This window comes from Lutra lutra, chromosome 1 (assembly GCF_902655055.1).
Source record: "Lutra lutra chromosome 1, mLutLut1.2, whole genome shotgun sequence".
Taxonomy (NCBI): domain Eukaryota; kingdom Metazoa; phylum Chordata; class Mammalia; order Carnivora; family Mustelidae; genus Lutra; species Lutra lutra.
This window is the reverse complement of record NC_062278.1, coordinates 219,702,096-219,729,353: the sequence shown is the minus strand read 5'-3', so window position 1 is coordinate 219,729,353 and position 27,258 is coordinate 219,702,096. Positions and strand designations below refer to the sequence as shown.

General features: G+C 56.7%; 1 protein-coding gene across 18 annotated transcripts in view; it reads right to left on the bottom strand.

The window, feature by feature from the left end:
- Window positions 1–20,332, bottom strand: part of PTPRS (protein tyrosine phosphatase receptor type S) — a 94,683-nt gene extending 74,351 nt beyond the window's left edge. For 8 of the 18 annotated variants that reach the window (XM_047708652.1, XM_047708716.1, XM_047708688.1 and 5 more), the window contains exon 1: window positions 20,160–20,332. The gene's annotated coding sequence lies outside the window, so the exon portion shown is untranslated. The remainder of the gene's footprint in view (window positions 1–20,159) is intronic. The other 10 variants (XM_047708771.1, XM_047708797.1, XM_047708780.1 and 7 more) reach the window with 2 other exon arrangements.
- Between the last annotated feature and the right edge of the window lie 6,926 nt (window positions 20,333–27,258).

The window sequence follows — 27,258 nt, the reverse complement described above, 5'->3', positions numbered from 1 at the left end:
GGCTCAGATGATTTACTATGTGGCCCTTCGCAAAACCTCCACCTACCAACCCCTGTCCTCAAAGGAGGCTGGTGGCTGCTTCCAGGGAAGGAAGCTGAGGGGAACTGAGAGCCTGGGGGAGGGGCACAGAGACTCCCCACTGTGCATTCTTCCCGCAAGTTCCTCAGTTGTGTCCCCCATGTAGGCACCATCTGGCCAGAAAAATAAATTAAAAATAAAAGATGTTTCAAAGCGGTGATGCTTATGCATTCTCCTGCTGGTGATGCCCGGAGGGCACGGTTGCTCTGGTCCCTCTGCTGTTGCCGCTCTGCGTATCCCAAAAGCTTCCGACGTCTTTGCCACGGGAATGAACAAGAGATGGGTGAATCTTCAAAATGAGGGTGTGTGTCCACTCATCAGCTGTGAGCCCCCAGACTCTGAAGGGGTAGCATTCACTTCAGAACCCCTCTGGACACCCCTGCCACACAGAGCACCTGTGTGCGGCCACGCAAACAGTAGGAGCCCAATAAATGTGTGTTGGGTGGGGAAAGAACTCAGGGAACTACGCCCAGGGACACACAGCATCACAAGGCCCGGGTCACTGGGGATGGCGGTGGGCATCGAATGCCGAGTCAAGCTACCCAGAGGCAGTGTTGTCCATGGACCCATGCCCCACTGACAGCCTTGGGAGGGGGCAAGGGTTCTGCTGCCACAGTGGTGGGGGAGACTGTGGGCTCCAGGCCCAGGAGAAGGATTATATATTCATCAGAACCTTAAACAAAAGCCCCGCAGCCGCCTGTCAGCCAGGCTCTGGCTTTTATGGTAATCGGCGATGAATTACCCACAATGCCCGGCCAAGCGCAAGTGCTTCTTGGCCCAGATCCTAAACTAATTTTTATATGTTCGTGTGTATATAATTTCGCTTGCTCCCTCCCATTCCTCGTCCATCATTAGCAAGAGTGTGGGGGGTGGGGCAGGGGCAGAGGAAACCCTGGGTGGAAAAGGGAGGAGGGTGCTCCCCAAGACCCCTGTCCCGCGCCCACCTGGCACCGGGCCCCAAGTGCGTGGAGGCAGGAGGTGAGTGCCAAGCTGAAGCCTGGGGGAGCCTGGAAACCACCAAGAACTGAAGCTGGCAGCCCCCGGGGGTGGAAAACACAGAAGGGAAAGGGGAAGGAAAAGGAGCAAGCCGGGAGGGGTGTGGGCCCGCCAGTGGGGTCCTGCCTCTGCCACGTGCTCTGGGCGCCCTCAGGCAAGCACCTCGACTTCTCTGGGCTCAAGCCTCCTGCTCTGCAGCGCAGACCCCCTTCAGATCCTCCCCCGACAGGCCTCCAGCACATTTCAAAATGTGTGCCCCCAGGGCTCCGGTGGAGCTCGGAGCTGGCGTGGCTCCAATCCCAGCCACATCCAAACCCGTGTCCCCCATGCGTAGTGGGCCCCTGTTCTAAGCGCTCTGTGCCGAAAGGTGGAACAAAACATGGGCCTTCCCGAGCAGGGAGTCACCACCTCCAGGAGGCCCGCTAGAGCGCCTCCAGGAAGAGCCAGCCCCGTTGCCTTCCGCAAACTTTGCGGGTGTTCAGTAACATAGGGGTCCACGCTGGTCCCTCCTGTCCCCGTGGGTGTTCCGGCTTTCGCTCAACTCCACCCAGCAGCCATGGCGTGGCCAGGTCCACGGGTTCTTCTAAAAACCCTTCCCAGAATCCACCCACCCTTCCACCCTCCTCTCCGTCTGGGTCTGGTCCAGGGCCCATGGCCGCTCACCTGGACAAACGCCGCCACCCTTCCCCCTGACCCTTACCCCCATAGCCGCCACCAGAGGGCTCCCGTGGGCTCCTGAGTCAGGTCCAGCTTCTGCCCACAGCCCTCCAGGGGTCCCACCTCCCTCTCCCCCATGTTCACTCTGCTCCAGCCACAGGGGCCCCCTTGCTGCTCCTCCAAAGAATCAGGCCTGGTCTGGTCCCAGGGCCTTTGCGAAGGCTGTTCCCCCTACCAGGAACACTTGCCCCCCAGAACTCCACACAGCTCACTCCCTTACTTCCTGCTGGTTTTACTGAAATGTCACCTTTTCTGAGAGGCCTGCCTTGATTCCATAGTTAAAACAACCCCTACATATCAACTCTGCCCTTCCCTGGCTCCATTTTCCTAAGTTTTTCTTTGCTTTCTTGAAAGCATGGCACCCAGAGAAATGTCCTAATTAAATCCTTTATCCATCAATTGTTTCTTGTCCTTCACGTGCTATAGTCCAACAAGGGCAGGGCTCTGGGCTCTGAGCTCTGGCTTCCTCACCACTCTGTGCCCAGCATGTGGATCAGGGCCCAGCATAAAGAGGGTGCTCAATCGATATCCACCAGCAATGTCCTGAGGAGATCCTATGATCGTTCTCAGTGCTCGAAAGCTCTTCTCGGGGACCCGGAAGAAAGTTTCAGATTGGAAGCCAGCCCCTAGGCACCACCGGCTCCATGGGAAAAGCCAAAGGGGGAGGCCCCCCATTCCTGTCCCACAAAGCTGTTAAGGGGAAGCCTGTGTGCCAGACACCATTCAATGTGTTTCAAGCATATGACCTGGCCTCATTCCCTCATTCTCTCGATCTTACAGGGGAGGAAACTGAGTCGCAGAGAGGTCGGGCCCCCTGCTCAAGGTCACAGGCTGGAGGTGGCAGAGGGAGAGATGGATGACAAAGTCGGCTAGTAGCCAAGCCTAACACCTGGTACACAGTAGGTGCCCAATAAACGCCCTGAAGATGTCCAAGGACAAAGCCAGGAGAGGCAGGGCTGTGCCCAGGTGGAGATGGCGGGAGGTACCGAGCAGTCAGGAGGCCGACTGTGGGGGAGAAGGGGCAAGGGCTTGAGCAATCAGTGCCGACATGGAGGAAATTGGGCACCGGGGAGCGAGGCGGCTGGCTTGGAAAACAATTGGCTGCCAATCTCATTTCCTCCTGTGACAGAGCTGGGCAGGCCTGGCCGGGGCCCATGGCTGGCGCGGAGCCAGGGTCGGCAAGGACCTCCCCACCTGTCACCCATGACGTGTTCATCAAGAGCAAGGAGAACGTCATGACCATCCGGGTGGTTGGCGGGAGGGATGTGAGTGGGCACTTCTTGGGTGGGAAGGGGAGAGCTGGCCTAAGGTCAGTGGGGTCTCTGGCAAACCTGTTCTCCTTCTCTGCCTGTCCAACCCACCACTCAGCTAGTATTTAAGGGGAACCATGTGGTGTACGGTCCAAGACCAAGCTCTGCTCCTTGCTTACTTCAGCAAGTCATTTCCCTTCTGTGAACCTCAGTTTTCCCATCTGGGAAATGGGAATCGTCACCCCCTAGCCTGGGACAACCTTCCCAAGCCAAGGACTTTAGATTCACAGCAACGTGAATCTGAACTGTGCCTTAACCTCCTCCTAGCTGTGTGGTCTCAGGAAAGGGGTTTAAGCCACCTGGGTCTGCTTTTTTCATCTGTTAAAGATGCCTTGTTGGAGGCCCTGGATCAAGCCATGCCTGAAGCTGTTCTAATATCAGCCTTCTCGGTTATGAGAGCCAGTCAGTTCATCTGCTTTTTTAATAACGTGCTTGACTTGAGTTTCTCCTCCTTTCAAGCTGCAAGACCACTGTGCCCCCAATGATGCAGCCTCATCAGGAACGGGGCAGGGAGTTGAGGATCAGAAACCTTGAAGGTTATTCCTACGCAGCAGAAATTGGGACCTCTGGGAGCCAGGTCTTCCAAAATGCAGTCACCACAAAGTGACACCCACATGGCATCATCCAGACTGGAGACTGTGGGCAGTGCCTGTTTGCTGAGCACCTATCATGGGAGCCATCGACTGAATGCCTATGATGGGCCCATTACCCTAACATCTACCATGATCTATTCAGTGAGCACCTACTACGGGCTAGGCCTGGTGTGAGGCACAAGGTGAAACTACTTACTTCACCTTAAGAGCTCACAGAGACTTTTCAACTCTGCCTGGAACTCTCCTCCCTCCCTCCCTCCCCAGTTAACCCCTACTCGGCCTCCATGTCTTAGATCTGCCACCACTTCCTCCGGGAAGCCTTCCCTGATCTCCCCTCCCATCATTCACTCTCAGACCCTCCTGTCCTCTCTTCCCCTCCCCTGTCCCAGCACCCGATCTGGTGATTTCTGTATTCCACCAAGTTTAAGATGCTCCATTATTCTGCTATCCATGCAGGAAGAACATGGCACCCACTGAACTGGAAATACCTTTTCTTTTTTTTTTTTTTTTTTAAGATTTTATTTATTTATTTGACAGACAAGTAGACAGAGAGGCAGGCAGAGAGAGAGAGAGGAGGAAGCAGGCTCCCCGCCGAGCAGAGAGCCCGATGTGGGGCTCGATCCCAGAACCCTGAGATCACAACCCAAGCGGAAGGCAGAGGCTTTAACCCACTGAGCCACCCAGGTGCCCCTGGAAATACCTTTTTATCACAGAGAAGTAGCTGATGACAACTGAAAGAGCTTTTCTGTTTTTTCATTCTGAAAAGAATTTGTAAGAGCTTTCTAAACTTCATTAGACATAGACTTTGATGATTTTTTTTTCTCCCAAACTAGGTACGTAAGTGGTAAGTGTCAGTGAAACTCCTCTGTGTCCCAAGCCCAGCTCTTCTGAGTTGTTTTGCTCCCCAGACCTGTCCAGTTGGAGTTTTGCACATAGCACTGGTCTCTGGGCTTCCAAGCCCCAGAACCCAGCATCTTGCACGGGCGACCCTCGGAGCAGCCGATGCCCCCTCAGTGCCCTCCTACCCGGCCTTGTGTGGCTCGAACCCTGTGCTTTGTTGCCTGACACCCTGGGGGCTACAGGGGTCAAGCAAGACAAGAAGAACCGCTCTAAAACCGCCTGGCACATGGCAGGCAAGCACCAGGCATTACTGGTGAGCTGAGTCCGCTTTCACACAGGAAACAAGTGATCAGAGAGGTCAGACAACAACCATAAGGTCACACAGCTCAGTAAGAGCTCACACACACAGTAAGAGGGGAGCGCGGATTCTGAACCCGGATCTATCGCTAACAGAACCCCCAGTTTCCCAAAGGTTCTCACAACTGACAGCCCTGACAAAGTATTTGCCCCAAAGGGGTGGGACAGGGAACCCCCCCATTCCACCCCCCAACAGCTCAACTGCGAGAACTCAAACTCACTCAAGCCTTTAAACGCCTGTGAACAGATCTATAAATTAGGGGAAAGTGATGGCCAGTCAGTGCCTGGGGAAAAGGCTGCATCCCAGCCAGGCCCCAGAATTGAGTCAACCCAGCAAACACACAGCTGGACGACACTGGGGAGGTGCCTTGACGTCTCTGGGCCTCAATGTCCCCATCTGTCAAATGGCTATCGGAGTGCCTCACAGAGCTACCATAAAGATGAAACCTACAAAGTCTGCCTTCAAACTCTATCCCAATCTGTCTATGCCCCCCTCCTCTGTCTCTACTTGGTCCAGCCCCAGGATCTCCCGGCCTGGGCCAAGTCAACCACCACCCCTCCCAGTCCAGCCTCCCACAGCAGCCGCCAGAGGGCGCCCTGAGCACCTGAGTCAGATGGTCTCTCCCTCCTCTGCCCACAGCCCTCCAGGACTAGAGCCTCAATGGGGTAAGAGCCCAAGTCCTACGCGGGGTCCCCAAAGGCCCTCCTTTCCTCCCTCTCTCCCCAGAGCTCACTGTGCTCCAGCTACATGGGCCCTCTTGCTGCCTCTCCAATGAACAAGGACTGGTCCTGCCCCAGGGCCTTTGCATGGACTGTGCCCTCTGCCCAGACCATTCTTCCTCCACGCAGCCACTCAGTTCCCTCCCTCACCTCCATCAGGGCCTTCTCAAACTGTCACCTCCTCGGTGAAGCTGTCCCTACAATCCCACTTAAATGCCAACCCTCCCCCCTCCACTCCCCAACCCCCTTCTCTCCTTGCTTTCTCTTATCACCTTCCAGTGTGACAATTATTTTATTTTGCTTCTTGTGTCTCCCCATCAGACCCTGAGTCCCACAAAGGCACGCACTTCCTCCCATGCCAGGTTGGGAGAGAGACCGGCACCCAGGAGGGGTCCAGGAAACCAGCCCAGAGGACAGAGGGCAGAAACACAAGGGAGGCAGCCGCTACAGCTGTGCCAGCAGAGGAAGCTTCCACGCCTCCTCCCAGGGGGCCCTTCCTGTCCCCATCTCTGAGCCATCGCTGGACACTGCCCCCCTGCCCTTTCCTGAGCCTCCAGTCCCTGTCTGTGCCATCCGGCAGCCCGACACCTGCTGAGCGAATGCAGGAAGCGGAGGCGGCCCCCGCAGTGCCCTGTGGCCTGGGCCATGCATGTCCCTCCCGGCCATATAATCCCGGCCGCGGTGGGCAGGGGGGACCCAGGGGTGGAGCCAGGACCTCAAAGCCAGACACACAAACAGATGGATTAGAGCAGCGTCCCTCTCCCAGCCCCCAGGCGGAGAGAGCACGTGGAAGGGGCCTGATGTTTAGTGGGTAAAGGCTGTATCGCCCTTCCCTGGAGCCCAGCGCTGCCCCGGGCCTTCACCCTCACAGACCCATCGGCTGCTCCATAGGGCCCTGGGAGGATACGGTCATCAGTATCCCCACTTTACAGAGCAGGACACTGAGGCTGGGAGAGGCCAAGTCACAGCAAGTGCGAAATAGCTGGGCCTTGAACCCAGGCCGTCTGGTCCCAGAGTCTGGTTCTTAACCACAGGCTCCGTGGTCTTCGTTGGTGACAAGAATAAACATGGCAGGAGAGCGTCTGTGACATCTCCAGGGCATCTGCCGGGTACTGAGCCAGGAGGGGAAACTGTGGAGGCGGCTCCTCTCCCGGCGGCCTCCTAGCAGACATGCTGGTGAAATGGGCCCATTTTCCAGATAAGGAAAACCAAGTCCCTGGGGAAGGAAGTGGTTTCCTGAGGGTTGCCGGAAGTGCTAGGCCCAGAGCCGGCACTAAACTCACTACATCCTGCCCTCAGAGGGATGGTGGAGGTCCTCCCAGAGGGACTGAATGGTGGAACGAGGTTGGCTCACATCTCGAGAAAACCCAGGGGGCCAGGCCCCGGGGAGAAACCCTCGGGTGTTTCATGTGCAGATGGATAAACGGAGGCTCAGAGAAATTCGGCCATCTGCCTAAGCCCCGAGACGTCCCCATGTCACAGACAGGTAAACTGAGGCTCAGACAAGTTCCGCCCTTTGTTTTTTTTTTTAATGATTTTATTTATTTAACAGAGAGAGCGATCACAAGTAGGTAGAGGCAGGCAGAGAGAGAGAGGGGGAAACAGTTCCCTGCTGAGCAAAGAGCCAGATGTGGGACTCGACCTCAGGACCCTGAGATCACGACCTGAGCCAAAGGCAGAGGCTTTAACCCACTGAGCCACCCAGGCGCCCCAAATTCCACCCTTTTGACCAAACCCCAGATATGTCCCTTTTCCAAAAAAAGTAAACTGAGGCTCAGAGAAGTTCTACCACTTGCCTGGGGTCACACAGCCAGCAAGAGGTGGTGCTGGGACTCCAAGCCGGGGCTCTCTGGCCAGACTGGGAACGGCAGTCCACACAGGGCCACCTGGGCTGGCCGGTGTCAGTCTGCAGGGGAAGTCCCCAGCTGCCCAAACCAGACACCCCCAGGAGCCGAGGCTCAAGGGAGCATCCCTGGTGACTCGCAGCACAAACCCCGAAAGGGCGGGTGCTGGGGATGGGGAAGCGACCTGAGGATGCCTGGGCTTCTTCAGGCATAAAATCGGGGGAAAAACACCTAACACCAGCTATATTTTTAAAAATCCCACAGCAATAAGGAGGCCGGCCCGTCAGCACAGCGTCACGACCGTGGGCAGGCAGAGGCCCGGGAACGCGGGGACGCGGCTATTTTAAAGGGGCTATTTCTGGAGGCGAGGTGAGAACACGGGGGCGAGAGGAAGGACCAGGAGCAGCCGCTGGGACAGACTTGCCGGCGAACTGACCGACTCTGGGGGGTTGGGGATGAAAGGGGAGAGAGCCAGGGAGCCACCAGCCAGCTGGGGAGCCTCGGGGTGTCGCGGAGCCTCATGTCTCCTGCTGGGAACAGAGACCTGTTTAGGCAAAACACGGGCACCGAGCCCTACTGGGCACGCACAGGTGCTTGGTGCTGCTGTGGGCACAGCAGAGGAGGCCGGCCAAAAACGCCTCCCCGGGGAGTCCCAGGCAGAGCGGGAGGCCTAGGATAAGTAAAGATGCCTACAACATGAAGCCGGGGACAGGTGCTTCACCTAAAATCAGAGCAGGGACAGGGACAGATGGGGAGTGGGGGAGAGGCAAATTTTGCCAAGTGATCCTTTTACCGATTATTTTGCAAACAGTGATTTTGCAAATCTGAGTAATAGGGAGGTCAGGAAAGCCTCCCCATCCAATGAGCAGAGACCAGAAGGACAGGGTATGTCAGGAGGCACGCATACTACCATTGTTAGGACCAAGTCGGGCTTCGGGTACCAAAAAATTCACAAGAGAGGCGTCATTTCTCTCATCACGTAAAGGAAACTCCCAGGTTGGTTTTTCAGGGCTATCTGGCCCACCTCACAGTCCTTGGGACCCAGGGGCCTTCATCTTTTTGTTCCCCCATTCTTAGCCATGATACCTGCCTCGTGGTGCAAAAGAGCTGCCTGAATACCTACTATCGCCTCCATATTCCAGCTTAGGGGGTAGAAGGGAGCATGTGCTACTCCCTTCAAAGGCATTTCCAGGAAATTCCACCATCTACCCCACTGAACAGAACTGGATCATGGAACTCAGATGGCAGCAAGGTGTACCTTGGGTTTCAAACCAGTGCATCCGAGAGGTTTTGGCCTGGGTGGACAAGAGGGAGGTCATGGGAGCCAGCCCCCTGTGTCCACAACCAGCACGGTTTTCACTCATCCCTGAGTCTGCCTCCCCAAAGACTCCAAGGGCAGAAACAGTGGCCACAGCCTGCATTCCATGCCTCCCCAGAAGCAGGACCCCACCCGCGGTCTGCGATCCCCAAGTGCCAGGGCCCCGAGGCACCCGGCCTCCCCCACCCTGCCTCGTGCCTGCCTGGTGAGGCCGCCTGGCCAATCCATCTCCTTCTCCTCAGTAAACAACTGTCAGGGAAAATAAATAGTTTTTAATAGGCTCATTAATTGAATTCAGGGAGAAATAACCTTCTCCCCAGGCCGCTGGGAAAGAAAACTCAGATGCCGTGGGCAAGTCCAAGCACCTTGGGTGGAAGGTGGGATGGGACCCAGGGTGGCCAGGAGACCCCCCAATGCTTCACCGCGTTCAGGGACGCCGATGCCACAGCAAGGGGGCCGCCCCCGTCCTCCGCTCCATCCAGCCTTCGGAAGGTTGGAAGTGTCCGGTAGTGCTAAGGCAGCTTTAATGCCTCGACACCCCCTGGCCTCGGTTGAGGCCTCTGGCAGCAGCACGATAATCTAGTGTTTAATGTCAGGTTGTGCGTGTGTGCGCGTGCGTGTGTGCATGTGTGTGTGTTTTACTCTCATCCCACTTATTTTTAAGGTTCCACCTACTTACGTCAAGGACATACCAGGTCCCCCATTCATGAGAGTAAGACCAAGTTTTCTCTTTGAAGTTTTAAAAGAGATCGGTTGAAAAGAAAACCATCATCAGGGGGACTGGGCAGCTGGGGCTAAAGGTACACATCACAGTGGGTGGCTGGAATTTGGGGGGTGCCAGGCGGAGCACTGGAGGCCTCCATGCAGCCCCACAGGATGACCGAAACACAGGCCTACAAGGTCGGCACTGATCCCCCCGCCCCTGCCAAGGACTCTGGCCATGCTGGCGTGATGGGTTTGCCTCCATCGAGGCTCAGGGGGGCCTGGGGCAAAGTCCTGCCCACATCAGTCACGTCTGCCCAGGGCTCGATCCCGGCTCCCGCCAGCCTGCTCTTGGCACCAGAGCGGGGAGGCTCCAGGCCTGACTGGACACCCTTGGGAGAAGCTAGACATGGGCCCAACCACCTTCCAGCAGCCCCAAAGCCTTCGTCCTCTGAGTTCTGTATGTAACTAACGCCCTCAACTTCCTCCCAGAAGGGGTTAATCACCATGGAATATTCAGTGATGTTTAGTCAAGTATGGGGGGAGGGGGCTTCGACACACCAGCACTTGCCAAGCATGTTCAGTAAGGACCCTTTCGACCGCCCAAGAAACCGCTCACACCCATTTCACAGACAAGGAGACAGAGCCTCCGGCCGGTGAGTCCACAGACCCAGGGACACACGGCTCACGAGGCCAAACCAAGGCTCACGAGGCCAAACCAAGGCCTGACTGTGGGTTCCAAAACACCAAATATGAGCCCCAAAAGAAAGCCTGGCCTGCTCCTGGGGGCTCCTCGGCAACATCTCTACGCATCTGGCCAGAAACACAGGTACCAAATGAACATCAGGGCCCGTTGAGCCCGAAAGCCTCCAGCCCAGCTGTTATTCAGTTTTGTGAGTCCCTGGCCTTTGGACTTCTTTTCTCCCCAAGAGACAGGAAACCTCATAGACTATTTCAGGATCCCTGCCCTCCAGACACCCATGCTCAGGACCCCCGGCTCTCAACACCCTCTCGTCACTGCTTCTGTGCCGGACATCTCAGACATGCAGAGACTCAGAGAAGGCAAGCAAGTGGCCGAGGTCACACAGCATCTCCACGAGGGAGCTGCTCTCCTGGCCTCTCTGCCCAGGGAGCTGCAGATGCAGGGCTCTCTGCGTCGGGACCCGCCCTATCTGGATGATGAGACACGCCGATGCTCGTTGGGGACAGCGGAGGCTCCCAGAAGCCAGGCAGGCCTGTCTGGGGAGAGCCCGGTAGAACTCACATTCTGGGAAGGGGCAGCAGACGGGGCAGACAGCAGCAACTGAGAAAAGTGTAAAACAAGCATGCTGGGGACACGGGCCAACTAGCCGGCCTGGCCAGAAGCGGAGCTCCCGTCAGAGGGGACGGCAAGGACAGAGGCCTAGAGGAGGGGGCGAGGAGGTCCCCATGGCTGGTGCGGAATGAGTGAGGGGGACAGAAGCAGGAGGGGGTACAGGAGCCTGGAGGGGCTTGGCCGGCAAGAAGGAGGTTTGGGGTGCCATCCAGAGAAGTGAAGCAACTTTCCTCAAGTCACACAGCTCCTGAGAGGCCAGAACGGATCAGGAACCCAGACCGGCCAGCGGCAATGTCCCTTACTCTGCCCCCGATCCTTAGTTTCCGTATCTGCAAGATGGGGGCAGCGGCTGTCACTTTGGGAGCTATTCTCAGGGTGAACAGAGGAAAGGGGACTGGAGGGCCAGGTGTGAGGCTGGGCTCCGTGATGGGGGACTTAATGCCTGTTTGGGCAATGTCCCCTCTGGGGCAGCTATCTGGGAAATTGGAAGTTTGAGGTTCTCCCCTCCCTCCAATTCCTCATGAAGATGACCAGTGGGAGGGCACCATCATTCAGCCCCTACGTGTGCAACCTAGCTGCCGGTGGGGAGGGGGTATAATCAACATGACACCAGTGAAAACTCATGACACAGCAGGCAGGATGTGTCCCCATTTTACGGATGAGAAAACCAAGGCTCCGGGTGGGGGGAGAATAACGGGGTTGCCTCATGTGACCGGGAGGGCCTGTGCCAGGATTCCCACTTCAGGTGCTCAGGCCTCCCTAAACCCTTCCCCATGAGGACAGAGTCCAGGCTCCCAGGGCCAGGTGGAACAGCAGGAAAAAGGTCTACACCCCAGGCAGTCCCTCCACACTCCAGACCCAGCACCGCCGTCAGCAGCCCCAGCCGGCCACGCTTTCCAGAGGCTGCACATCAGGAGCAATTACCTACTTCTGAAAATCAATTGGGCAGCGGGGGCCGGGACAGATGTGTGACCGGGACCCATCCGTTATCCCGGCATCCGCGTCCAGCACTGCCGTGTAGAGCGCGGGAGGCTCACGGTCACGGGCAAGCCAACAGCCATCCTGCCGCGTTTCTCCCACCGCCACAGGTCCGGAGCATGCGTCGGGGTTTCTAACCCTCAGCAGTACTGACATTTAGAGCTGGATCGTTTTGGGGGGGCATCCTGGGCACTCATCCCTGACCCACCCACCCGATGCCAGGAGCACCCCCAGTCCTGACGACCGCAGACGTCCCCGAACATGGTCCCGTGTCCCGGAGCCAAACTGCCCCTGGTTACAGACCGCTGGGACAAACTCTACAGATAAGGTCCGGCCCAAGACCCAAGAGCTGTGTTCTGGAGAAGACGAGAGAGCCTGAGGGACGGGTCCTGCAGCCAGAAGATAATTCACAGCCCTGCCCCTCGGGACCAGCAGGCTCCCTTCTGTGCCGCATTTCATCTAAGTCAAGTTTATCATTATGACCAATATTAATATAATCAGAGCCAGCGTTTATCAAGTGTGGACGCTGGCCCGGGCTGTCCTCAGCCCTCCCCGTGAGTTATCTTGCCCGGGCCCTCTGAGTAACCCATCCAGGGCAGTGACTCTCAAACCCGTGGGACAGCCCGGGAAACTGAGGCTCAGGGAGGGGCCCAGGAGGGGCTGAGGTCACACCTGGCGAAGGCAGGTGTTTTCAGGAAAAGAATGCTCCAAGGACGTAAAATGGGGCAATTTTGTGTAAAATCGGGATTTTCTGCTTTTGCTCAGATGGGGCTGTGGAGCCATTGGGAGCTGGCCAGCAGGATGGGTGGTGGGGGCTTACCTGGGGCACATCACCCACAGGCATTATCAGCCCAGCCTGGATGGGCACTGGGGTTGGAGAAGGACATTCTGCCACATCCTCCTGCCTCAGTTTCCTGCTCTGGGCCGGCGGGACTGGCAGTCGGGTGTAGCTGTGTGGTCTCGGGCTGGTTCCTCTCTCTCTCTGGGCCTTGGCCTTGGCTGTTCCAAATGATGTTTCCCCATCTCCCTACAGGGGTCTCTGTTTGCAACGATATTCACACCCAAGCTCGGGGCAGTGGGCTGAGGGTGTCTGCCAGCAAACTGTGGCCACATGATAAACCTTAAAGTAACAGCTCAGTATCAGGGCCCCTGTGGTCAGCCCGCCTCACCCTGCCCCCAGAGGTCCCTCCCAGCTTTGCGCTGCTGTCCCCAATGCCTGCGCGTCTCAACACCGAGGTCAGCCCCTCAGAAAGTCCCTGTGTCCCCGCCCCCACCCATAGAACAGCGGCCAGTGTCCTGCCAGGTCCTGCCCGCATTTCCGGTCTCAGCAGAGCCCGACTGACCGTAGGCGACCCTACTTGTTTATTTATGTACTCACTGCCTCTCCCAATAACCTGCAGGGTCCAAGGAACATGGGACCAAGCCTGCCTTGTTTACTGCTGTATCCCCAGAATTTAATTCCAATTCGCTTTTATTTAAAACAAAAAACAAAAAACAAAAAAGAACATACACAGAGCTTTCCACCAGGCAGATCTGAGCTCCTAGAGCTGTCACAAGACCCCTATCCAGAGCGGAGCAGTGCCGAAGCCCCCAGGTTATGGATGAGGAAACCGAGGCAAGGGTCTGTTACAGAACGAGCCCGAGACCTCACAGCCAGTGAGCCACAGAGCTGGATACAATTCGAACCCAGAGTCCAGCTCCCACGGTCTCTGGCGGCCAGTAGTCCACAAATGCTAACTGACTGAAGGAATGAATTGGTGAATGAATGAATGAATGGCCCCGCCCCAAGCTTGCACACGGACCCCTTTCCGGGGCGCCTCTCTGCGGGGCTGCCGTCAAAGCTGAGACCTCCCCCTGGGGCGGGGGGGACGCTGGCTCAGACCCACCCGGGGCCTTGGAAGCCGGGGAGCCACCACCCGGGGGTCTCGGGGGTGCCCGAGTCTCGCACAGCAGCTGCCCGCCCTCCCCGTCCGCCTCGCCGGGCCTCCCGTGGCTCCGATCCTGCCGCAGAAGTGGGGCGGCCTTGATTAGGCAGCCAGTGACGGGGAACGCCCCAGTTTGCAGCGGCTGAGTCATCCTGACATCCCTCCTAGGCTGGACCCCATTGGGGGGCTGCTGGGGAGCCCCTGCTGGGCGGATCCAGCCAATGTGTCAGCGCGGCGCTCTCCCCCCAACAATGCCGTCCGAGGGGTACCACGATTCTCTATTCTGTAGACGAGAAAATGGGAAGACAGAAGTTGAACACCTCGCCCCCATCACACAACCGGAGTGGGGATGCGGGCCCCAGGCAGCCCAGTCCAGCATCCACGCTCCCCCCCTCCGAGGAAGGCAGCTGGGAACCCCAGCGTCGGCACAGGGGCCCTCAGGAACCCCAGCGGGTGAACCAGCATCCAAACGACTTCTCAGACAACTGGACAGAGAGCCAGGCCCGTCCCCAGGAGTTAAGACCTAAGGTCTAGCATCCACTGCCCTGGGGAGGGAGACTCCTTGCTCTGTCACCTATCTGTGTGCCCTCGTGCCAGAGAAGACCTTTCCTGGGCCTCAGTCTCCCCATCTGCAAAATGGGGCTCCATGCATAACCGCCACACGGACAGCTGGGGGCAGGGCGTGAAGGTTAAACTCGGCGGGAATGCTCTCTGCACAGGGCCTGGGACAGGCGCCAAGTCCAAATAAGGCGGAGGGGCTCTTCCATCTCCCCCCAATACCCCCTCATTTGCGGATCACGGGATTAATTACAAGCGGCATTAAATTACACACACACAGACGCATCGACCTCGCTTCCCCAGAACCCCTGAATTTCTACCCACGCAACAGCATGACAATAGAGCAATCTCCCCAGCCCCTGTACACCCCGCCTGCCTCCGTCCCGGGTTCCCTGGCCTCTAGGCCTCTGGGGCTGCGGCTGGCGGGCCACGTGGAGTCTGGGTGTCGCAGGGTATGGGCTGCCAACAGCAGTCGCATCTGACACCCGAGGGAGGTCCTTCACCAGAAGCGTCTCCTGTCCTGGCTGGCTGTGGACAAGTCCTGATCTCAGAGACGGAGAAACAGAGAGGCCAACCAACCTGCGAGTTTGCACAGCTCTGGCAGAGGAGGGGCACAGGAGTCAGGACCCCAGAGCCGGAGGCATCAAAACCTCGTTTTGCAGGCAAGGAGGCTCCCACACGGAGAGGGTAAGGGGCAGAGGTGAGGCCCCCCCAGGGAGGGAGACAGAAAGGAGAAAACCTGGGGGTGGTGGGGGGAGGGGAGCTGGGATTTGCAGTTCTCCCAGGAGGACAGGACCCTCCTGACCTTCCTAAAAAGGGCTAAGAGCAGAGATTTTAAAAACCAAATATAAAACTCAAAAACCGCAGACACCTCCCAGGGAGTTCGCGACAAATTCTGCCCCTTCAAAAAAAAAAAAAAAAAAGAAAAGAAAAAGAAAAAAAAACTGCGATCAAGCCCCAGTTAAAGCATTTTCATGGGCGGAGGTCACTGCAATCCGGAACCCCAAGCTCCGAGACGCCCACCCCCACCCCCACCCCTGGGGGGGGACATCCGCGGGAGTGATCAGAGAACACAAAGGCCAGGCAAGACCCCGGGTGTATTTTCAGGTACAGAATCCCTCCGGCCTCCACAGGACTGAAGACACCTGGATCCCGGGGACAGAAGAGGGGGACTCCTGGGAGCTCAGAATAGCACCCCTACCCCCCAACATCCGGCCTGGCCAGGCCCCCAGGAGGGGCAGGAGGAGGGCAGGGAAAGGAAAGACAAAAATGAGGCAGTGCGAGAAAAGTCGGGGCCCTGTCCATGAGTCACTCCCGCCCGCTCGTTAATTTTCGCCTTTGCAGAAGTGTAAGCCGATTGATTTTTCATTTTCCCCACGCACAAGCCCCCCCACGCTTCTGAAATATCAGCCAGAGACAAGACAGAAATGGTACGTCGGGGTTGTTTTTTTTTTTTTTTTTTTTTTTTCCTGAGTGTCTTTTCTTTCTTTAAAGAAAAAAAAACCCACATAGTACACCCCATACCTGGAGCTTCTAGAAGGCTAGGCGGGTGACACCCTGGCCCGCAGGCTTGAGAGACCCTGGTGCCAGGACCTCCCATGCATCTTGGAGCTAGGATGGGCCTATCTCTGGGCTGTCCCTCCTCCCTGTGACAGGGTGATAAGCCCCTGAACCTCCATTCCCTTCCATCCCCTTCCAGCTCTCCGCCCTGCAGGCCAAGCCCCAGCTTTCTGGTTCCAGACCACCGCCAAGTGAGGGGACAAAATTTTAAGAACATCTGAAAAACCCTTGACCCCTCCTTCCCCCACCCCAGCCCAGTACAGGCCACAGTGACTCTGTCCACGGACCCATGGCAGGTTTCCCGTGGGATCAGCCTGTGGATCCCACCCAGGCACGGCAGTTACGCCTTCGTCTCGTCCCCTCCTGTCCCCACCGGAGGCTGAGCCACCCTGCCCAGCAGGCAGCTGGGGTCTCTCCAAATACCCCACCCAGGCATCTTTTGCCGCGGGGAAGGACAGAGCAAGGGCAACAGAGCAAGGGCAACGTGTGCCCGCTTCGCTGGAGAGGGAGAGGGGCGGCTTCCTTCTCACCAATTCTGGGAAACGGGATTGCCCCCCCTCACCATGGGAGGGGATGCCAGGAGGCTGTGTTGGGAAGTTGGGGCCCCGGGCACCTCAGCACCCCTGCCTGGGGCCCCTGCCTCCCTCCAGAAGCACAAGACCCCTGGAGGGGGACCACAGCCCGCAACTCGCCCACAGAGCCCAAGACACTTCAAGAACCTTCCGCTGGCACCGAATGACTTCACAAATGGAACTAATGCAGTCGGCGCGAGGGGGGGGGTGGGGGGACCGCTCTCAGTTGAAAACATTAAGCTTTGTCAATTATCCCCCAAACCCACTGGGTTTATAAATATCCACCTTTATTTTTAGGGTTTTCCTCCTGATCCCCAACTCTCTACACGCCCCCCTCTCTCCCCCCTACGCATGGCGGCTGCACTAAAGTCACGGGCGGCAGGTGAACACTGCGGGGCACCTGGGTGGAAAAGTCACACTGTGCCTTGGAGCGTCAGAAACACGGCCCATCCCTCGTCCCTCGTCCCTCCCGGGCCACCTCGCTGACCATCGTTCAGGCCACTCGGCTGCTGGAGCAATCGGCAGAGCCACAGGTCTCCTGGCACCCTGCTCCAGGACGCAGCAGTCCGAGGGGAGCACTGCACTCCAACCCCTGTGACGCGCTTCTCAGAGATGACCCGGAAGGCAGGAGGGGAAACTGAGTCACGCCCCGGAAAGTTGAGAAGCGGAAGCTAATCCATCTCTGTCACTGGCCCCGGGTCCAGGGAGCCCCAGGCAGAGCCCCCAGCTCTGTGTGACCCAAAGAAGAAGCAAAGGGGTGAATGGTGGTGGTTCCAGAACCATCCACCAAGATGCCGCAACTAAGTCCCTCACGTCCGAGGAGCTCCTCCCCCCCCCCCCTCCGAACCGGCTCCTCGCACCCTTGTCCGCAGCTACATTCCAGTGTTGAGAGAAAAATGTCTCAAGTCTCCAAGGGTGGCCCAGGGACCTGTGGAGACACCTGGAATCCAGGGGGAAGCAGGCAGGGAAGGGGCTCGGACTCCCGCTGGAGGGGACAGAAACAGAAGTACCAGTCCCCGGGCGATGACCTGTGCGGACAGCAGGCAGGTGCCTGGCTCAAGGTATCCGGCTCTCAGTACCCCTCTCCCTGCACCCAGCATTTGCCCACCTCAGGGGCCTGGAAGGGATCCTGGGGGGAGGATGGATCCCCAGGGGAGCCCAGCGACCACCCTGGGCAGAGTCCTCCAAGCCCATACCGGGCCACACCAGAATGCCCCATCCCATCTCCTGCAGGGGGTGGGCAGTGGACCAGGCCATTGCCTCTCCTCTCAGGACAGCCACTGGCAAGACAGCACCAGCCCCCGTCACCCCCCAGGGGGCCGATGTCATCAGCTGGGGTGGCAGGAACAGGAAAGCGCATGAGCTCACCAGGCAGGCCAGGTCTCCCGCGACGTTTTGTTTGCCTGAGCCCAATTATACCAAGTCTCAGGGCAATTGAGTATGTCGGGTGGCAACCCCCAGGGGGCTGTGGGGGGCCCAGGCCCCAAGCAGAAGTGCACCGTCATGGTGAAGGTGCCCCCAGGCCCAGGGGATGGGGCAGGACGAAGCTTTCTGGAGAAGAAGAATGGAGACACATGCAAACCGCAGGCAGCAAGAGGGGCTGTGCCGAGGGCACTGTCCGGGGCAGGGGGCTGCTGCTGGAGACTCAGGTCCAAGTTGGTGGGCTCTGGGATGTGGGGGTGGGAAGCAGCCGCCCCAGCCCCAGCTGCCTGCCTTCCGCAGCCAAAGTATCAGCTGGCAGAGGAAGAAGAGAGCTGAGGGACAGAAGGCGGGCGAGATTGGCAGGAGGAGGGGGGCACAAAGGAAGGGACCCTGGGAGGGGGAGGGGAGCTATGCAAATGGCAGAATCGACCGAATCCCTCGGCCATTAATAAAAGCTCCAGCAGCAGCAGCGGGAATACAGGCACGGACTGGCTCTCTCTTCTCACGGGAGGTGGGAGGCAGCTCTGAGGGGGAAGCAGGGTGCCCCAAACAAAAGGAGCCCTTGCCCCCCGCACCCCAGGAACAGTACTGATGGGGGGACATGGAGGGAAAGCTAGGATCCCAGCAGCCAAAGTCTGGGTGGAGGCCACTGGGGGCTCAGAGCAGGTGGGTCCCTGTCCCTGGGACTCCCGGGGACCCTCCAGCTTTGTCCGAGCTTCTTGAAGTGCTAATACACAACCTGGACACCCAGACACCATCCCCCTCTCTTCGCTAGCTGTGTCGGCCAGGCTGGTTTTTCAGGGGTTGGGCCAGCGACAGAAGGGCCCCATGCTCAGAACAGGGACTCCCCCAGATTGAGATGGGGGAACAGGGGAATCCCAGTGGAGCCTTAGAAAGGGGAGGGGAGGTGTCCCCCAGTTGGAGGCGCTGGGGAGGTTTCTTAATTTGGGAGATGAGGTCCCTAGGGGGTGACTAAATTTGAGGAAGGGACATTCTCAAAAGCTGCCCATTTACAGCGCTACCCGAGGAGAATTTGAGATGGGGGAAGGGTCACTAAGGAGGAGGTTCTAGATGAGGGTGGGTGGGTAGTGCGGACCGAGGCTGAAAAAAAATCCCAGTTTGCAGAAGGGCTCCCTGATTTGAGAATTCTGGAGAAAAGCAGCTGAAGGGGAGTTCTCCGATTTACGGGGTTTCGCGGAGGGAAGCGTCCAGGACTTGGGGGGGTGTTAAGGGGGATCCTAAATTTGGGAGAAATTTCCATAAGGAGCAGTGAACTTGGCCGCAACCTGGCCGAAACCCATGCGCCCAGGGCTCCGGCACCCTAACTCCGGGGGGCTCTCCTCAGGGCACGCCCCCCCAGAGCCCCCTTCACAGGGTTCCGACGGCTCCGCCCCCTGGATGACGTCACCTCACCTCCCCCCCGCCCCTAAGGGGGCTCCCGGGGCGCGCAAAACCCCCGGGGCTGCTGGCTCAAGGGGCGGCTTCCCCTCTCCCGGGATCCCCAAGGGGCCCCCAGCGCCGAGGAGAGGTCGGGTGCCCGGTGCGCGCCCGGCCGTCTGTCTGCCGGAATCCCTGGGGCTGGGGGTTGAGCCTCGCCCCGCCTGGGGGGCTGGGAGGGGGCGCCGGGGCCGCAGAAGGGTGGGGCAAGGCCAGGGTGCCGGAGCTGCGGCCCCTTTCCCCAGGGATGGATGAGGCCGGGAGGGCGCTAGGGCGAGACAGCGTTGAGCCGGAGGTCTCGGGGGGAAGGCAAATGGAGAGCGAAGGCGGCGGGCAGAGCAGCCGCCCTGGGCGCACCGGCCGGTCTGCCCTCGCTCCCACCTGGAGCCACCGGTCCCGGGCTGGTCTCCACTCCGGGGCGCCCGCGAGTCCCCCTCCCCCAGCACAGCGCCCCCTGCCTCCAGGACCCGCCCGGGGAGCCTGGCCGGGAGCCGCCGGGGCCAGCAGCCCCTCCGCACACACGCGCGTCCCCCCTCCGCGCCTCTGCCCCGCCCGCAGCCCCGGGTGGTGCAGCCGGCGGCGCTGGGCAGCTTCCAACGCCGCGCTCCGGGCGATTCCAGCCCAGCCCCCTCCCCCCCGCCGCGGCGAAGCCCCCCCCCCCAGCCCCGCCCGCAGAGCCCTCCCCGCAGCCCCTGCCCGCCCCGGCCCAGCCCCTCCGGGGCATTGTTCGGACGCCGCTAGCCAGGCGCCGCGGCTGGGCGTGCAGCCGGCTGCAGCCGGGCACCCTCCGAGCACAATGGCCGTGCAGGCTTTCCCGGCACAAAGCCGGCGCGCTGCCCACTCCGCTGCCTCCGAGACCCCCACTGGAGCGCCTGCAATTTTTTTTTAATCGAATTCACGGTTCCCCCCACCTTTACCTGGAGGCTGGCTGGGCTGGGCTCCCCCGGCTCTGCCCCGCTTCACATCCTGGCTGTTGCATGGGATTCGAGCGGAGCCCGAGCGCCAGCGGCTCGCGGCGTGCGCGCGCCGGCCGGGCTGCCGGGCGGGCGGCGCGAGGACACTCACTGCGGCTCGCGCTCCCCTCGCGCCGGATCGCGCGCCCCCCCAGCCGGTGACGTCATCCCTTCCGCCAGCGCCGCCGGCCGGGGGCGGGGCCGGCCCGCGCGCGTCACTGCGCAGCCGCGCGGCAGCCACGCCCCCCCGGCCAATGAAACGGCACCGGTTGGTCAGGTGGTCCCCGGGCGTTTAAAGGGCCGCGAGAGCACGTGGGGCGCGGGTCTCTGGGCTACGCGGGACGCGTGGGTGGTGGCGTCAGCGCGAGGGACTCCTCCGGCCACGCTTGCGGGACCCAGGACGCTCGGCGCCTAGGGCGTGGTGCTTGCCGGGCCCTGCATTCGGTCCTGCTCCGGCTCCCCCGGCGCCCTTCGAATGCGTCCACGTTCGCACCCACTGCTTGCCCGTGGGTGCAAATGCCGCACCCGGCCGGCTCGTGACGGTGCCACCGCCCGCCCCTCCTCACCCGGGGCCCTCGGCTCTGCCCGTCCTTCGCCTGGAATAATGCTCCCCCGGGATCTTTCCCTTGTCCCTAAGATTCCTGCTCCAGCCGCAGCTTCTGGGGAAAGCGCTCCTGGTCCCCGCCGCCAGCCGCCCTCCGACCCGTCGTGCGGTTTTTATCCCGGTCCCCCCAGCTGTGACTTCCGAGGGCCCGGGGTCCCTGTGTGGGGGTCGAACGGATGAGAGAGCATTTCCTGCCGAGCGGGCACTCTGCAGACGTCCCACCTCATTGCCGTTCCCCGCTGCCTGGAATCCGGGCGGATCACCCGAGGAACCCCAGCTCAGGCGCTGACGCGCGGGGCAGGACCCTGAGCCTCAGTTTTCCTACCTGCAAAAGGGGCTTGCCCCTTGGGGGCTCAGTGTCCTGTCTGAAAGGGAGCAAGATAAAGAGTGTAAGGGTGACCTGTTGAGGATACGCTAGCCTGTAGTTGGTGCTTGAAAACCAGATGAGGAAAGAAGAAAGAAAAATAAAGGGGGAGGATTGGGGCGCCTGGGTGGCTCAGTGGGTTAAAGCCTCTGCCTTCAGCTCAGGTCATGATCCCAGAGTCCTGGGATCGAGCCCCGCATCGGGCTATCTGCTCAGCGGAGAGCCTGCTTCCCTTCCTCTCTCTCTGCCTGCCCCTCTGCCTAGTTGTGATCTGTGTCTGTCAAATAAATAAATAAAATATTTTTTAAAAAAGGGGGGGGTTGCCATAGGAGGTTGGAGGGTTCAAAGGCACCTCAAGACTGCACACTTCCAGATGAGTTCTGAACACGCTGAAGTTGTTTTATTTCTCCAAGGTATGTGTTTGGAGAGGGCCTTGTGCCCACAAAAGGACACAAGTTTAGAATTTGGGGTTTTTCCTCCAAAATCGTTGATTCATTCATTCCAGGCCAAAGATGCAGATATAAACAAAAGGCATTAACCCCGGGAACAAAATGAGAAGGCGGAAGTCATAAATAGGAGAAGAGAGAGGAGAGAATGAATAATTAAACAAGGAACCTAAATTAAGCTCGGAGTTTCCCAGCGGCCAGTGCAGCGGCCAGGTTCGCGGAGCCTGTTTGGTTCTCCTTCCTCGCTGCATGACCCTGACCTAACCATTGACAGTCTGGCCTTCGTTGTCTCATCCATGCAATGAAGACCCAACCCCATCTTGGTGATGGTTTCTCATACACAGTGGGTACTCCAGCCGTGTGTGCCCGATGAAGGCGGAACGAAATGCGATTGCTAGTTCTGGAAGGCTGGATATGGCAGGAGCCCCAGTGTTGCTGCCTATTAGGGGAGGAACCTTGAACAAGCCACTCGGCCCCACTGTTCCCATCTGCAAAAGGGGCAACCACATCTACCTCTGAGAGTTCTTGCAACCAGCAGAGGCAAGGGCGTAAGAGCCAGTGCATCCTATGCCCAGGAAACCCATCCATTCGGCCCTTCCCTCTATGTGCCATGCTAAGCGATGAAGATACAGAAGTGGACAAAACAGGCTAAAAAAAAGTTCGTGCTTTCCAGGAGTTAACAATCAAGTGAAGGAGATAGATAATATCTCACCTGGGGGGAAAAAAATCAAGTTCTCCCTGCAGTCTATAAGGTCCTTAATGACCTGCCCCTGTCACCTCCCTGTCCTCACCTCCGGCTGTTCCCCCCCCCCCCCCCCCCGCTCACTCTAGTCCACCCACACCACCTTTTCACTGTTCTTTGCAAATGGCACAGTCCAGCCTCAAGGCCTTTGCACTGGCTGTTCCCTCTGCCTAGGACACTGTTCCTCCTCCACTTCCCAAGGTTGGATCCCCTAATCTTTCAATTGTCTGGAGACCTTCCCGCCCCCTGCTCAAGTTCATCATCGTCTGGGTACCAGGTGATTTATTAAAGTTTGGACTGACTTTATATTTTGATCAGCTTGCTTGTCTTTGTCTGTCTCCCCATGTGACCTGTGCCTCCATTTGGCCATCTGTAAATGGGGGATAGGAGTAGTCTCCACCTCCTAGGGTCGTTGGGAGGGAAAAATTAGTTACAGTGTGTCAAACACCCGGCACCTTATCTCGAAGAGGGTTTCTTGATAAACGGGGCCATTGTAGGTGAGGAAACCAGGGTAGCTAGCTAGATGTCCAGAAAAATCAATAGACCAGGCGAACAGAACACTCTAGTCTGATTCTGTCCCAGCTTTCTGGCAGCTGCAGGAGCTTGACAAGTGTCAGGAAGGTGTTAAGGATTCAGTAACACCAAACCAAGACTTCCCATAAGCCAAAGCTCCAAGAGAACCAGGAGGGAATATTCTCCCTAGTGGCACAGCTTAAGTCTCAAAGCTCCACACTGTGGAAAGCAGTGGGATCGGAGGTGGGGCCTGGCAGGCCCTGGGTCTCTTCTGTGTCTGCAGACCCCAGCACCTGGCACGCTGTGGGTGTGACTCATTGGGTGAAAAGTTCAGCCCATGAGCACTTCCATCTTCTTCTGCCGGCCCAACCTCCGCCCCAGCGTCTCCCAGAACCTGGTAATTAGCTCCACCATGTTTTTGTTGAGGCAACTGTAAGAGAACCATCAGCTGTCCATTACTGTCTATAAACAGGACTCTTCATGCCAAATTCAGGATTGTCTGCACAGAACCCAGCCTCAAACCCCTGCAAGACAGTTCCAAAACATCTCCCCAGCAATGTCGCCCCTATGCCAACAATTTCACCATGATGATACAACTCCTCCAATTAAACACTGTGCACATGTATGCCCTCCCTCCCTCCCTCTCTCTCTCTCTCTCTCTCTCTGTGTGTGTGTGTGTGTGTGTGTGTGTGTAGATTTACTTCAAGTGCCAGAGAGAAAAAGGGGCAGATGGGAACACCCCATTTGCTGACCACCTGCTCTTCACTGGGCTCCATGTGGGGCCCCTTTGGGGGTCCACGAATTTAGTATATCAGCTAAACACAGGCGCTCTGGATTCAGAGAAACATAGCTTCGAGTCCTGGCTGCGGCATTTGACAAAATTCAGCATCTCTGCATGATAAATAAAAAAACACTCAAGGCATAGAAGGCACTTCCTCAGCCTGGCAAAGCGTCTCTTAGTTAACATCATGACTTAATGGCGAAGGACTGGGTCTCTTCCCCCCAAGATCAAGAACAAGGCGAGGATGCCTGCTCTCACCATTCCCACCAAGCATGTTACTGGAGGTGAGAACCTGGTGATTAAGTAAGAAACTGAAATCAGAAGCACCTGGATTAGAAAGGAAGGAGTAAAACTAGCTCCATGGCACGTTGTATTCAGAAAATCTTAAGGAATCCACTAAGAAAGTATTAAAACTGGTAAACGCGTTCCTTGGGGCTGCAGGACATCAGATCAATACACGAAAATCCATTGTACTTCCTATGCATTAGCAATGAACAAACAAAACGTAGTTAAGAAACCGATTCCATTTACAACTGATCAAAAAGAATAAAATACGTAAGAATACATTTACCAAAAGAGATGCAAAACTTATACTCTAAAAACAATGAAGGGTTGATGAAAGAAATTAAAGGAGACCTAAATAAATGAAAGACAGCTCATTTGTGGATGGGGCTGGAGGGCTTAATATTGTGAAAATAGCAATATTCCTCAAATTGAACTTCGATCTCATCCCCATCAAAATCCCAGTTGGGGGGCGCCTGGGTGGCTCAGTGGGTTAAGCCTCTGCCTTCAGCTCAGGTCATGATCTCAGGGTCCTGGGATCAAGCCCCGCATCAGGCTCTCTGCTCGGTGGAGAGCCTGCTTCCCCCTCTCTCTCTGTCTGCCTCTCTGCCTACTTGTGATCTCTGTCTGTCAAATAAATAAATAAAATCTTTAAAAAAAAAAAATCCCAGTTGGCCTCTTTGCCAACCAAGAAATTGACAAGTTGATCCTGAAATTCATATGAGAATTCAAAGGACCCAGAATAACCAAAACAATCTTGAAAAAGAACAAAGGTGGGGGCTCACACTTCCCAGTCTCCCAATGGTATTGCAACAGTCACTGGGGGATCCTGGGTGGTTCAATCAGTTGGGCATCTGATTCCATCTTGGCTTGGGTCCTAATCTCAGGGACATGAGTCCAAGCCCCGTGTTGGACTCCACAGTGGGCATGAAGCCTACTTAACAAACAGAAAACAAATCTACAGTCCTCAAGACATTATGATCCCAGCATAAGAATAGACAAGCAGGTCAATGAAATAGAATTGAGAGCTCAGAATAAACATATAGGGTCAACTGATTTTCTTTTTCTTTGTTTTTTAGAGATTTATTTCCTTGAGAGGGAGTGGTGGGGGAAAGGCAGAGGCAGAGGGAGAGGGAATCCCAAGCAGAGTTCCCCCTGAGCTGGGAGACTGACCCTGAGATAATGACCGGAGCCAAACTCAAGAATCAGTCATTTAACCACTGAACCACCCAAGTGCCCCAGGGTCAATTGATTTTCAATGAGGCTGTCAACTTAGTGAGGGACAGAATGGTCTTTTCAGCAAGTGGTCCTGGGAAAGCTGAATATCTACACACAGAAGAATGAATTTGGATCCCTACCTCACACCATATATAGAAATACACTCAGAATGGTTCATAGACCTAAATATTAGAGCTAAAACTCTTGGGTGAAAACATAGGCATAGATCTTTATGATCTTTGTTGGACAATGAGTTCTTTTGGAGTTTCTTTTGGGGTGATGAAAATATTCTAAAATTAGGTTGTGGGTGGTTGGTGATTATGACGGTTTGTTAATATACTGAAAATGATCGATTAATACACTTCAAATGGGTGAATGATTTGGTGGTAAATTATATCTCAATGAAACTGTCATAAAAATTCTTGGCTGTGCCACCTTTGTGTCATATGACCCTGAACAAACGACACATATCTCCCTTTTTAGCCTCAGTTTCTTGGCCTTAAAATTAGGTATAATTGAAGTGATCTCACTTGGTCGTTTTGTGAGGGTCCCCAGAGCTGTGACACAGGGGATTATTTTGGGAAGTGTAAAGAAATAATTGAATCTAAAAATCCTAGAGGAGAGAACAGGCAGAATTAACCAGGTACAACCACATGGTGGAGTAGTATACAGCTGTGGAAAGGGGTTGAGCGCATAGACCCATGGGGAAGACTCTCCAGGATAATTTGTTAGTGAAAGATGCAAGTGGAGAGTTTTGACAATCATGTTCTACCTTTTATCGAAGTTGTCAGCTTATTTTTCTATTATTTTAACAGGAGCAAATGCATATATTTACATGTTAATAAACCCAGGTCAGTACCACTATCTGCACTGAACAAAGGGTAGAATTGATGGGTCCTTCAAACAATTCTTCCTTAAAATGGCATCTTTCCGTCTTTGTGGTGGTGACACAGTTGTGGATCTCCGTGATGGTCATGGTCGCATGAAGCTGACCATGCGATGAGATGGTAAAGAATGACACACACACATGCACGCACACATGTAGACGGCCACCTTCTCCTCCCTGGACCGCTCATACCATTTTCCTCCAGGCCTGTCCCTCTCCATGTCCGGATTCCCACTTTCCATGAGAACATCATATTGGATTCGGGCTCACAACTGCATTTTAATTTAATGACTTCCTGAAAAGAAATGACTTCCCAATAAGATCACATTCTGAAGCCCCAGGGGTGAGGGGTGGAAGGGGTTAGGACTCCAGTGTATTTCTTTCAGGGGGGGACAATTCAACCTGTAACAGAAACTTGCCCAGAAGTTGACCCAGCTTAAACTCATCCAGCACTTTGTTACTCCTGGATAATTAAGGGGGTTGGCATCCCCAAGTCACACTACTTGGAGACGCCAGACCCCGGACCATAAATCACCAGCACCTATGCCATGAGATCCAGGCTTTGGGGCTTTGGGGGAGGCTGGGGGACCCCCTACCTGCCGGGCACATAGAGAGACCGAGGGGCTTTAGGGCATCACCTCCCTGGGGACCCAAAGACAGTCTTCGAAACTGGCCTCAGTCCCATCTTACCAGCTGCAGGAGCAGATGGGGGTTCTGTCTCTCCTGCTCTTGGGGACAGAGTCCTGGATTTTCCACGGGGTGGGGTGTGGTGGGCAGCTGCCCTAGGTGTTGCCACCAGGGTCCAAGGGACACACCTGGATTCGCCATCCAGGCACCAAGCCAGGGGGCTCCCTCCGACTTCTATCACAGGTCCCATGCTTGGCACCTGAACCTCAGGGTGATGTAGGTGAGTCACACAGAGCGTGGAAAACCACGGAATCACTGACTGCCAGAGCTAATCCCTTGTATTTTCTTTCCAGGAGGAAGTCTTAGACCCGTGCTAGGTGGGTCCTGAATGCTTACCAGCTAATGTTTGCTCAATACTTTTCCCAAGAAGGAGAGCACCATCCCGGGAGTCTCTCTGCGGGAGGACACAGGCGGCTGCTCCAATCTGATAATTTATTTTTTTTTAAAGATATTTATTTATTTATTTATTTATTTGACAGACAGAGATCACAAGCAGGCAGAGAGGCAGGCAGAGAGAGAGGGAGAAGCAGGCTCCCCACG